Raw genomic sequence first — 13,725 nt, 5'->3', positions numbered from 1 at the left:
ATTGAAGTTTATCTGATAGGTGGCTGGATTAGCCTCACTCAGAAAAAGATTGTCGATTATATCTCACTCCAGATCCGGATTGGTGATCGTCCTTAATGATTGGCATAACTCCCAGATAAGCTGAACCCCACGGAAAAAGATTCCTTGTATAATCGCTTAACATCCTGAGCTTTCTTTCTCGGAATGGACTGAGCCAGATTTTTCTCTTCCTTTCAACTATAAATTGATAGTACAATTCTTGGGTTTCGTACTAGGTTCTGTTGCGTTATCTGCACCTCCTTCTTTCTTGATATTTTTAGACTTTTGAATTACACCAGGATTCGGGAATAATTTACTCGTTTCTTATATATAATGTGGCATGGCATGGAAAGATCGAAGACACTCAACATCTGATGATCTGAGACATCATTTGCTACAGCACATAGTCAAATTTGAATGTTCTGTTCTTGTCCTACAATTCAATTGCAAATTTAAACTTGGCGATCCCCCTGCATGTCTTATATTTCCCGCAAAACATACCAATAGAGGACCCTAGATAATGTCAAATTTGTTGCCAAGTTCATATCTGTTTCGGTAGAGCGGTATTTATCAGAACCACCTTTTGGCAGCAAAATGCTTGCACGTACCACTCTTCGACTGAAACATCGAAATTGCTTACAATGATTTCGACCACTTCTATTGCAAATTAGCCTCACCATCACCAATTTGAATTCCTCATCTTCATTAGCTTTAGCCAATCAATCTTTTGAACTTCGGTAGTTCAGTTTCTGCAGATATACATATATTACTAGATGTATATTTAATCCCATCGCAACTATGGATGTCTCTCGCTGGTGATGACAATGTAGGTTTTATTTTCGAGAAAGAAGAAACTATCAAAAATTCAGGTTTAGCCGTAGGAGCGTCATTTACGCCTAGTTAAAATCACCTTCTTAAATGCCGTACATCTGCGGCTACATATAATATGGCTGGTGCTTCTCTGCACAGGAGACATTGAAATTATCTTCACGCCAGTTGGTTGTCTAAATACCACCGTATGCATTCCTAAGCATTATAATATACCACTAACACACCGATTATGATCCAAATTATGATTCCTTCTAGGTTAGCCCTTTTGAGGCGAAGTGTTCTAAACCCTTGCATTCATTCACGATTGAAAGGTGTGGGATAGCCTGACGACTGGCAACGAGATAAAAAAGTAGATATCACGCAGTGCAGCAATTATCGAGGTATCACCAGAGGGAGTCTTCAGTGCGACCAACGCATTTCCCTGGATGAAAAAACTTCTCCTCAAATAATTGCTCCTGGGGGCATTTTTTCGTTGCGCTGTGGAGTTCGTTGTGGGATTCTAGGATTCCTATGTCAAACGCGTCTTTCTGGTGTCCCCTTATCCCTCTAAGGAGGTTCAACAGTTTGATTGTCGTTACCAGTGGGAATTATTGCATGAACTTTATGGACGTCGATGTTGCGGCTTCCCCTGTTGACCAATGACGCGGACCAATGAATGGGCGACTTCGAAGAAACTTGTAACAAGTCTAACATCAGAGTAAAGAATTCGTGGTTGTTAAACAAGTGAGTGTCTTTACCCTTGCAATGTCAAAGGCATTATTAAAATCAGGTGCACCTATCAAATGAAGCGAAATAAAATCGGATTACTGTCTGTCTGTCTGTCATACGCATTTTTCTCGGAGACGATTATAGGGATAGGCACCATTTTTTAAAGGTGAGAACTGCGGACGAACTCACATACAGTGAGTTATATTATTCTACATCGAATTCAAGGAGGGTGGGATCTCCATGCATGTAAACGGGGGGTGTAAATTGTTTTTCACCAAATATAGTCAAGTGGGGTATTAAATGAAGGGTCCCGGTTAGTACTTTCCGAAGCCGGGCATTTTGACATTTTTTGGAAAGGCGGGGGTTTGGGGGGAGGGGGGGTTTAAAAATGATCATATCTTTCAAAGACCCATTGTCAGAAACTACCAAACCGAAAAAGCTGAAAAAATCAAGAGATTATCACTATATGGTTCCTAGGCTTCGAAGTACCTTCCACACCGATACTGTTCAAATAAAGTTAATAAAAGTATTGTATTTTATTATAAATTTTGGTAACTGACTGCAAAACCCGCCTTAAATTCATCCTAGAATCACAAATTTGTTTAAGACTGGAGGCTATAATATAGAACATGATCCTACCAAATTTGGTGAAATTCGCACTATTACAAATAAAGCCATAATAGGTCAAATTTTATTACGTGCTAGGTGCTAATAGGACAAATGTCCACTGAAATGTTTTTACAAAAGTAGTACACAAAACCTTTCATACCTGAAGCGTCAAATTTCCGGTTTCCCCACTTATTACGTATGGAGACGGAACTAATGCAAGTGACATCAATAATTATTACTTGTTACTATAATAGTGCCTACCTTAATTTTCAGAACCAATTCATACAAAAAGTAACTCCGAAAAAGGAAAACAGCAGCCAAACTAGGATTGATGTAATTTGCCATTAGAGCGAAATTTGCCCACTTGGAATGAACTATCCGGTCTAGGCCGGGACGAACCAACTGTGCCGACCTGTAATTCTCATTGTACTTTGGCTCTGCGGGTGTGGCTTGTGTTTCATTTGCGTATCGGAACTCAAATTGGTCACCACTCTTAGACTTTCGAGAAGACAATATTTGATTAACTTTGCAGTTGATACTTTTTTAACAAGCAGAGTTTTATAATATGACCTGAACTTTTTTGTCTAGTAAGAGATTTTTGGACTAATTCATATGAAACAAAGTTCTTTGTTTAAGCGCCACAAGTGGGAATTAGAGCCAGCTTGATTCGAAGCGAATATATATCGAGTTGAAGCAAGAACGATTGTTTTTCATACATCACTGTAGATAGGCTCCTTGTTCTTGTCGGTAAATTGTTCACTACGGAATTGGGCAACCATTTCTTGGATTCATCATCATCATCAACGGCGCAACAACCGGTATCCGGTCTTGGGCTGCCTTAACAAGGAACTCCAGACATCCCGGTTTTGCGCCGAAGTCCACCAATTCGAAATCCCTAAAAGCTGTCTGGCGTCCTGGCCTACGCCATCGCTCCATCTTAGGCAGGGTGTGCCTCGTCTTCTTTTTCTACCCTAGATATTGCCCTTATAGACTTTCCAGGCTAGATCATCCTCATCCATACGGATTAAGTGGCCCGACCACCGTAACCTATTGAGCCGGATTTTATCCACAACCTGACAATCGTCCCTCCTTATGTAGGGGCCAAAAATTCTTCGGAGGATTCTTCTCTTGAATGCTGCCAAGAGTTCGCAATTCTTCTTGCTAAGAACCTAAGTCTCCGAGGAATACAAGATCATTGTCTTGTACAGTAAGAGCTTTGACCCCATGTTGAGACGTTTTGTGCGGAGCAGTTTTTGAAAGCTGAAATAGGCTCTGTTGGCTGAAAACAACCGTGCGCGGATTTCATTGGATTAGTAGCATTAACTCCTATTTTTGTGGGAGCTCCTCCTACAATTTTAGCATTAAATCTATCTGACTTCCACATGTATGTGGGGGATTTATATTGTTAATAAATCTGTTGTGAATTTATCCTAATTAGTGTGGGCGAAGCAACTCATTGTTGATAGCATGCTATTGCAGGGGTGAGGAGGAGGGTAGTTGAAATTATACTGCGAAGTGGTCATATATGCTTGATAGAGTTTTTTATAATATAATTTGAAATCTCCGTCGTTAAGAGGGAACGCACTTACAGGTCTTGTACAGCCGAGACCATGTTAAGTGGATGGAATGAGTTGCAGACTATTATCATTTCTCTACCATCGCTAACTTCAGGTAATCCCAACAGGCCGGAACACAAATTCAATATGTTGTATTTTTTTAAGGTTTTGTATGAAACATTCATTGCCTATCTGTCCATCTGTCTGTTACACCTGGTTTATTCAGAAACGGCTAAGGCTACTATCGCGAAACACGGTGAGAACGTGAAGCGTGTGCCACTTTACATATGCGAAACCGTGGAGTTGAATATATCAACCAAGGAATATTTTTAATTTTCAACTATGTACGCATGGAAAAACATAAAAGGGAAAATTCTCACACCATATGAACACAAAACCCTTATACCCGAGAAGCATCCAGCTTCTGATATTCCGACGTGTCTATTCATATGTAGGACACCACTCTCGGTTACATTCCGAATAATGTTTGTCTGGTGGATTTGGTATTGTGTTTGTTCTTTAAGTGAGTCTCTGAAATATAGCAGAAGTCCTTATTTTATTTTTTAAATTAATCGACGAAGTGGAAGAAGTTGGGCCCGAGTTTTACGGAGTATGATTCCAGTTTAGACTATCTAAGAACCATTTTATAGTCCAATTTGAGCCCAATTACATTACGATGGCGATTCCGTCGTGTGTCCTGGCATTCCTAGAATGGCTTTTTGTGCACTTAACGTATCTGTGTACAATTGACCAGCTCCCAACAATGTGTACAAAGTTCTGCCAGTTATGGAACTGCATTTGTTCAATGCTCTCGAAATTTCGAAGAGCGATCTTGTAATGAAGAATATGCATCATTTGAAGGAATCAAAAGTGGTAACGAACAAAGCTGAGCCAAAAACTCTCTCCAGTCTCAGCTTACCAGCCTCGTTTTTTCGCGGATATACAAATAGTGTGATTTGCTATGATTGAGGTCCATTTTTTTTGTGGAGGTCTCAGAAAATGATGTACCTGGAACTTATGGTTTGTGAGGCGTTTGTGGCCTGGACGCGCCAGAGTGTGGGATTTTTACCCGGTATCCGGTATCAGTGCTTCACATAAAGTTTCCTCAAGGTTTCCCCTATCGTCCCTGAACTTCGGACAGTGGAAGATCAGCATGTTTGTCCACCGACCCTTTCCCTAGTGGTCCCAACATTTCTGCCATCTATTTACAGATATCTTCATTTCGGCGTTCTTCGTCTGCAGCAAAGAAGAGACGGACTTGAGAGTTAATATATTCGTCATCTAATTTGCTAAGACAGCAATTAGCACCATTCCAGAGATGACATTGGCAACACACTCTTAGGGCTGTCATCCTATAGACTGCACTCAGTTTATAAGCATTACATAATATGCGGAATGCCTTTCCCCAAATAGGGGTAGCATAAAGCAAGATAGGCACACCACCCTGGTAATAAGTAGCCTACAAGTACACCGTAGCCCTCCCACTTTCGGCATTATTCTTGCTAGGTTCATCTTAACATTGCACATATTTAAAACCTAACTTCGTATCTATCATCACTCCCAAGTATTTGATGGTCGGTATTCGGTAATTCGGCCGTAATTTCGCTTTCAGTGCTTTGTGACCGCTTCCGTTTTTTCCTCCGGAAGTGCCAGTCCAACGCTCTCTACTCAGGCCCCAACAGCACCGATTGCTTCGGAAGAGTATAACTCATCACCCTCTAGATGCTTTTCGACCCACCACCGTCGCCTCATCCGAAACCCGAAGTTTAAGTACATCATTATACATGATGTTCCACAGTACGGAGTCCTGTGGGACACCCGCGGAGACAACGTACCGTTTGGGTCTATCCTCGGTGCCATACCAGAGCATTCGTTCTCGCAGTAAGCTATCGACAATAGCTGTAAGATAAGTGTGAACACCACTTCCAATTGGTCCGAACTAACTGCATTCTTCTCATTCAGTTTCACCACCACGCAATGACGTCCCTTCCGTCAATTACATTTTCGGTCAATTTAGTAGCCGTTTGCTGGCATCAATGATTAATTTGGCATTACGGAATTCAGATTGCCGATTTGAAAGGCCTCCCTGGTTGGTTGGGAGTAATCTGTTGCAAATTACCCCCTCCGACATTTTTTCCATAGTTTCACCTGGAGGTTTACTTGCCTAAGGCAGCAGTACCAGCTTCTGCTGCTTCCATATTGTAGGGAATATCCTCTTGGACATGCACGTTTTGAACAATTCGGCTAACATGTCCGGTCTCTGAAACATGTTGCTGGGGAAGTAATTCCTGGATGATTTTCAACAAGAGAGTAGGATATGTAATCTGTGGGGATGACTGCTTAGCCATCCTTTCACAATTCTATAGGGGCTCCCCCCACGGATTTACATCCGCTTCCAAGCAAAGCTCCTTAAAGCATTCCCTCCGTTTGAGGTTTTTACGGACTATCTTGTAAGCATGCTCCTCTTGTCCTTCCTACCATCCTCTGAACCGTTCGTCTGGCTTGGTGATTGGCTGATCGAAGGCTGGCCAATTCATTATTCTATCAATAGTTGGGTCTTCTACTGTGGAATGAGCACCTCCTAGACACGGATGCGACACATGCCTTGGCGATCCATTGTTTACAATGGAGAGCCCTCTCCAGAGACCGCATGCGTTAGTAGGTTTACCCAGCCACACTTCCAAGAAGTTTCTCCCGTCCAATACTTTTGCAGACCAGCCTGATGTCGTTCTCGGCCTTAGGTATCCTGTATCCCTGGCGTGTCGCTCCCTCCTCAGTTCAAAGATGATTGCCTGGTGATCGCTGCTGAGTTGTCCTCGCTAACGTCCCAGGACATACTACGTATCAGTGCAAGGCTGACAAAGGTCAGATACACGATTGAGGAAGATCTCGTTTTGCGAAAGGTCATCACCTTCATTGGAAAAAACTAAATCTAACTGGGCAAGAACTCTAATAGACTTCGGCCTCGTGCGCTACTCTGCGTGCTTCCTCAGTCGAGCGCCCAAGAGTCACCTAGTCTAGAAGTCACCTAGCTGCCTAGCATGTCTTCAAATTCAGACAATGTGAAACTGGGTGGGGCGTAGCAGTTTTGCACGTACATACCGTTTATTTTCGTCTACAAGAAACCACTGGCCGGCTGACTCATGAAGCATTTTATAGTTGTCGACCGCACGCCCATGTCTGACTGTCTGTCAGTCTGTCACAACCGATTTACTCGGAAGCGGCTGAAGCACTTGTGACGAAATTTGTTGAGAAGGTGTGGTCTGTGAATCCTTTTATCTATAGTTAGTGGCACCATTTTGTGTTAAGTTTGAGGGGGCTCATCATACATGTGGCAGTAGAGCGTACATTTTTTTTCACCTATTATGGTTGTATCAGGTATGAAGCGAAAGCGCTCACTTATCACTTTTCGAAACTGGTAATATTTTTTATACTAAATGAAATATAGAGCAGTGAGGGTTGAAAGTGTATGCCCCAAAAAGTGTAACAGGTCTCGTTCAAGAATCTATCCAACCGAAAAATCTGAAAAAAATCACTATTATGTATTTATACGAAATCTAGGCCTCACAATACATCCCATTCCCATATCTTCTTAAATAAAGTTAAGGATAGTATATTACCATATTTTAGCAATTTACCTGAAAACTCCCTTAAGTTCATTCCATTAAAGCTGAAGCATCTAGCTTCCGGTTTTCGGACTTGTTTGTAAAATAATAAAATGGAAATCATTTCAGTACTGCAAAAGATAAATAGGCGTGAAAATGGGAAAGTTCTCTACGTCATGTTGTTGCATGGCGAATGGTTTTCGGAAGAAAAAAGTTGACACTAGTTACAACTTTTCCATGGGTTATTTCTCATTATTCATGTAATGCCAATTCACTAATCATTGTCACAATGGTGCAGATATATTTTACGATAACACGAATTCTCCAGCATAAGGCCCGGGTTATAGCCTTAAAGAAAAATGGTCCGCAAATTTTTCAACACGCTATAAAAAATAAATGTGACAAAATATATCTTTTTTTATGTGAATCAAAATATGTAGATTTTAATGTGCTAACGTTTCCAAGAGAGAAAACTTCCAAATATTTTGCAAGGGTCTAGTCAATTTATTGTAAATTTTCCCGTGAGCGGAAAACCATTTTTTTGTCAGTGGAAAATTGAAATGGGTCTATTAGATTGCTGGCGATATGTTTGCAAGGTTTTTGGTGGGGGACGTTAGCACATTGAAATCGACATACTTTCATTCATATCAAGAAGACATATTTTATCAAATTTATCTGTTATGGCATGTGGAAAAATTTGCTGCTATAAACCGGGCCTGAAGATGCTACCCTGATTTTGATGTTTAAACTATGGAAATAAATATTGTATTACTATTAATAAGATTCCGCCTCTCTGGCATAAATTGCGCTAGACTTGGAGACATAATCTTCATACTAGTGCACTTCTTTTCTGGAATTTTTTCACTATAGTCTTTCCATTGATAAATGCTGTTTTAAACACCTGTATGTAGACCGCATGCTTCGCTCAGCTATTTGGTGTCCTCTGGTAAGTTACTGCTCTTGTCTCTAAATGAACAAAGGGATATAGATGTAAATTTTTATTCCATATTGAAGTAACAGGATGTCAGACTACTGCAGTGGGTACCAAGTAGGAATTCGGCCTAATTTCTATCCTGAGCTAATCTAACTGTTCAAAGCAGCTTTTTTTTATAGTTGATCTTTAAGAGGGCTCTGACTTAATCGCGCCTAAAAACCAGACATAGTAAGAACGCTTGCCCAAGGGAATCAAGTAGAATACTAAGCTCAATTCCGTTAGGCATAGTTATCATACTCTGTTGAATCGTCGTTTGGTATACCTTTCCTTCCGAGCTATTTTCCCTTCCACAACCATCCAAAGTCATGGAAAAAATATAAATATTAGAAATAAAGTTGCCATCCTATTATCAACCTATTTATCTATTATAATTAGGAGCAAAAATATGTAAATCTGGAAGAGTATTGCGTTCATATAACTGAAGGAAGGAGGGGTGGAAAAGACTTCGACAAGTTTCATTTAGAAAAAATAACAGTACCATACCATTTTGTAGTTAATAATTAATAATATTAATTTATTTTTCATAATTTTTGGATTAAAGAACCCAATTCTTTATTATACTATAACTATTTAATTAATTTTATTGTATATTCCTTTGAAATTAAGATGTACTCTTAGAAATAAAATTCTTAGAATATTAAAAACTGACCAGTCCGGTCAGCAGGTCACGAGACCGGCATCGTGGCTTTCATCCTGATACTGATAAGCAGCGTGTCCCGAGTTGCTCAGCCGTGATGAGTTATGTTGCGATTATTCTGGTGTCGGGCTGAACCGCTGCTAGGCTCCTCACACACTGCAGCGCCTCCCAAAATTGGTTTAAAGAATGCCTTAAAGGTATTTTATCAAGTTAATTCAGGAAACTATAAAGGCTATTCAATAACATTGGCGTTGTTACCAAACCATGTTTTTATTTACTTTTATATATGTTATGATTTGTTATTCCGCATAAGGCTCACCACGTTTTTCTAGCCAAATGGAAGCATCTTTGTATTTGGAATATGATCATAGTCCTCAGCACATATTTGATTTTCTAAGCTAGCCAGCAACTTCCTCCTGTTAAGAAAAGCGAGTCTCGGCTACTTGACAATGCATAATGTATAATGAATTGCGGTCGAAATCCTTAACTCTTACCTATCGCAGTCTTACAGTACCACAGCAACCTGAAGGATTTTTGATATTCTCCTTGAATATGATGCCTCCACGTTTTCACTTCTAAATGTTTGCCTATTGACTATTTCTAGCAGTTAGTACTAGCTTTCTTGCCCCTGATAAGGGGATTAGGGTGACCTAATATTTCTAGTGAACATAATCAGGCTACTCTTTCTAGCGTTCACTTTGAGTCGGCTGCGGAAGCACCAACTATGGACTTCCAGCAAAGTTGCATTCAACCTCCTCAAACTTGGCATTAATTATAACAACTTGATTTTCCGGAAGTGCTTGCCCACAACTCTTTGTATATTCCAGCTTTCATACTTGCAGCTAGGTGGTCATTATGAATATCCATAATAGAGAAGAGAGAACTTCTCCCTGTGGGTAGCCTATAAGAAATTTTCTCCTTAGTGGACTTCCGTCGAACAAGTAGATTTTTATCCACTTCCACAGCAGATTTATTCCATGTTGTTTTGCTGTGTCAAAAAAGGCCGCGAATGAGGCATCATTGAAGTCACCTTCGATGTCCATGAATGTGCCTAGGGCAGTGCTTTATCAATTTTTTCCGTAAGCTCATGGAGTGCTATTTCGACGGGTATAGTGAAATGGGCACCCAGTAATATACATATCCATTATGAACCGATATAGGAGTCTTTCCAGCCCTCCTGATTAGTTGAAAGCTTTTTATGTTTTTGTCAGTGAGTTTTCCTGGTTTGGGGATAGATATCAGCTTTATATCACGTTATTGTGTGCCAACCGTGCGCAGTATATATTCCAAATATGTAGATCTAGGGTTCTCCGTCGACTTGTCTCTTAAAAACTGGGTCCCAACTGAATAGGCGGATAATCTCGCTCCAACTTAAGTTCTCCATCGATAAACTCAGGCTTGCCTCCTCATTCAGAGTACAACCGTCACGATCGAAGTTTAATTTTAATTTATATTTAATCCTGTATTTCTTTGTTTCATATTTGTCACAGTTCGCTGCTATGACCTGGAGAAAATGAATCGATCTTTTCAGAACATCTATTTCTCGAGAGAAGCTAGTTGAAACTGGTACCCAGAGCAATAAATTTATTGCATTCTAAAAAGTGTATGAGGTCCTCATCATTATAAAGTGAATACATATGCATGTATTAAGGAATAATCTGAATTGGAGGTATACGCAAATGGGAAAACATGAATAGGGAATTTCTCACATGAGATGAACACAAAATCTTTATACCCCAAGCGTACAGCTCCGGTACTCCGACTTGTTATGTATGGAATCGACGAAACTAATGCAACTGATATCAACAATTACCATTTGCTCCTAAAATAGTATGACGTGACTTACCATCAAATAGCCATCCGTGTCTTACAAAAGTTCAATTTTCTCAACTTATCTGCCTGCATCATTGCCATTCGGACTTATTGTATATTGCTTCATACAAGTTCGTGTAATCAACTTCATTTAACAGCTGTCTCATGTCACACGCATGAGTGCAGGTTTCTGTTGTGCTTCAGCTTTAAGTCGACATTTTGTTGAAATTTGGCGAGCTCTAATTGTCTTTCTTCTCTTGTTTATCGTACTTATGGTGATAGCTGACCATGTTATTTAATTTCCTTCACCTGTTGTGTGTGTGCTTGAGGTACACACATAGAAAATGTTTCATAGATTCCGCTTCCTCATTACAGGATAGACACGTATCATCTCGGAAAATTCCTATTCTGAACATATGCCCAGCTACTGAATTATGACCAGTCAGAATGCTCACAATACTTCTGCAAGTCTTTCTTCTTTTCGACAGGATAAACTTTGCCCTATATTTGTTTGGTTCTAGCAGGATACGTTTGGTGCATTTAGCAGCATTTAGGCTCAGCCACCTGTCATTATGGGAAGCTCTTTCCTAGTTTGTGATAGCAGCATCTGCCAATGCTGTTGACACCCCAATTGCTGGCTCTAGTCCTGCTGGCGTCTGAGATTTTATTTTCCCCTACACCACATTTACCAGGCACAGAGAATAGTTCTACCGTATTGAATCTAGAAACAGAGTTCAATCGGTTTCCTGAACGATTTTTGAAGCGCCCGTTGTATATTGTCCCAAGGGAAAAGCCCATTTCTCGTTTTTATTCGAGAGGCAGACTCATGCTGCAGAACACTGTTATGTGAGCCATCGGTGAAGAAGACGACTGACATGCATTCTGAATCAGAAAGCGCTACGAAAACTGGAATCGGTTCTCCACATAACTTATCCAATGCTCTGCGCCCAATCCCCCCGGTCATTGTTTCCCCATAGATCCAATCAAATTAGTCTATGAGCTGCTCTTATTGCAGTGCTATAAATAAACAAATCCAAGGGCTGAAAATTGAGTAATGTATTCCGAGCTGAGTCGGATGTCGTACTCATTGCACCGGTGATAGCCAGACACACAGTCTTTTCCAGTGAGGTGGGTTTACAGCGAAAACTTTTTTCTGGATGCATAAGCGAACATCGGCCTCATAATAGCACATTACTACCTGGAGCGTAAATCCCCATGTCAAGGCGAAAGTCCGTTTATAAAGCCCGTAAGTTGTGAGAGCTGGTTTCATCTTTCCCTCTATTTGTTTGTTTCACAGAAGCTAACACAGCCACGTTATTCTCATAAGCTTGAGCGTGTATTGCAGTTTGCATAGTAGTGAGTAGATCGACATGCTCCACAGAAATGGATCTTCAACACACGGCAATCTCTGCGTTGGCGAATCGTAGATCCACTTTATTACAGTTTCGTCAACACCATGCTCTCTGGCGGCATCACAGGGCTCTTGGCAGGGCGCACAATCAAACGCCTTTTTAATGTTCAAGAACACTCCCCATTGCGTACTCGCCTTTCAGAGTTGCGTCCTCTATTTTGGAAACCAAAGAATGAAGAGCAAACTTACAGCACTTTCCACGTTGATAAGCATAATGGCTTTCATTGAGTGGGTGCGCTCTTAGCATCGTAACGCGAATGTGATGCTCAACCAGTCTCTCTAAACATTTGAGTAAAAATGATGTTAAGCTGATTTGCCTCCAGTTCTTTGGATTTGAATAGTCATCTTTCCCAGGCTTAGATATGAAGACTACCTTCAGCTCCGGCCAAAAAGAAGGCACGTAGCCCAGAGCATGACATCATCGAAAACGATTTCTTAGAAGTTGTTGTAAATTCTCTATACCCTCCTTTAACATCGCTGGATAGATGTCATCCATGCCCGGTGCTTTGAAGTGTTCAAATGATAGCATAATAGCTTTCACCTTTTTATTGGTAACAACCACTCTCGCAGTGTCCCATATTCTCTTGTAACACCTTCGTGTTAAAAGGTTATCAAAAATCACCAATTGTCTTCCTTCCACTTCTGAGACCTATTTCCCCGGGTTGTATACTTCCAAGAGAGTCTGCATTGTTTCAACTCTGAAGTTCGTGAAAGCACCATCCGGTTTTCTAAGATAGTTCAACTTAGCGAACCATCCTTATTAAGGACTTTGGACAGCCTGGAAGCCTCCCTTTTCACTTTCCAGTTCATCACAGTATGCTCTAAAGGAATCTCGTTTCGAACGTTTTACCAACCTCTTATATTCACGCAGTGAGTTCCGGAAGTTTAGCCAGTCTTCATCGTTATTGCTTTTAGAAGCGCAATTTAGAAGTCGTCTGGTTGTTTTTCTGAGTCTTTGCAGTTCTCAGTTCCACCATGGAGCGGTTTTACCGCATTGGAGTCGGTAAATAGGGCAAGCCTCTAAACGTGTGCGATTCAAAGTTTCCAATTGATATTCTTTCACCAAAGGAGCCTAGAGAGCTGCACTTTGTCGCCAAGAAGCTCTCTAAACTTTGTCCAATCTGTTTGCCTTGGATTCCCTCATTGTATTTCAGACTGTTTGCCTGCAATTTTCAGACTAAATTCTAAGTAACGGTGATCTGAGAGTGAGACTTCATTTAGAACTCGCCAGTCTCTAATCAACTCTAACAATCTTGCAGGGCAGTGCAGACTGTTAGGCCAATTACTTCACTTCTCCTTGGCCCCACGAACGAAGTGGCGCACCTTACGTCCGCGGCCATCCAACCATCTGAAATGACAAAATCAAACAACTTCTCTCCTCTAGGATTGCATTTGCTACTATAATAATAATAATCGTTGGCGCAACAATCCATATTGGATCAGGGCCTTGAAGTGTGTTAGAGCACTTCATTCAAGACCGTAACGGTACACTACAGAACACTGTAGGAGGCAATGTGGTCAGCATTACGCTCGCCCGAGATTAT

This window comes from Hermetia illucens, chromosome 6 (genome assembly GCF_905115235.1).
Source record: "Hermetia illucens chromosome 6, iHerIll2.2.curated.20191125, whole genome shotgun sequence".
Lineage (NCBI taxonomy): Eukaryota > Metazoa > Arthropoda > Insecta > Diptera > Stratiomyidae > Hermetia > Hermetia illucens.
The sequence above is the reverse complement of the archived record's forward strand: the minus strand, read 5'-3'. Positions refer to the sequence as shown.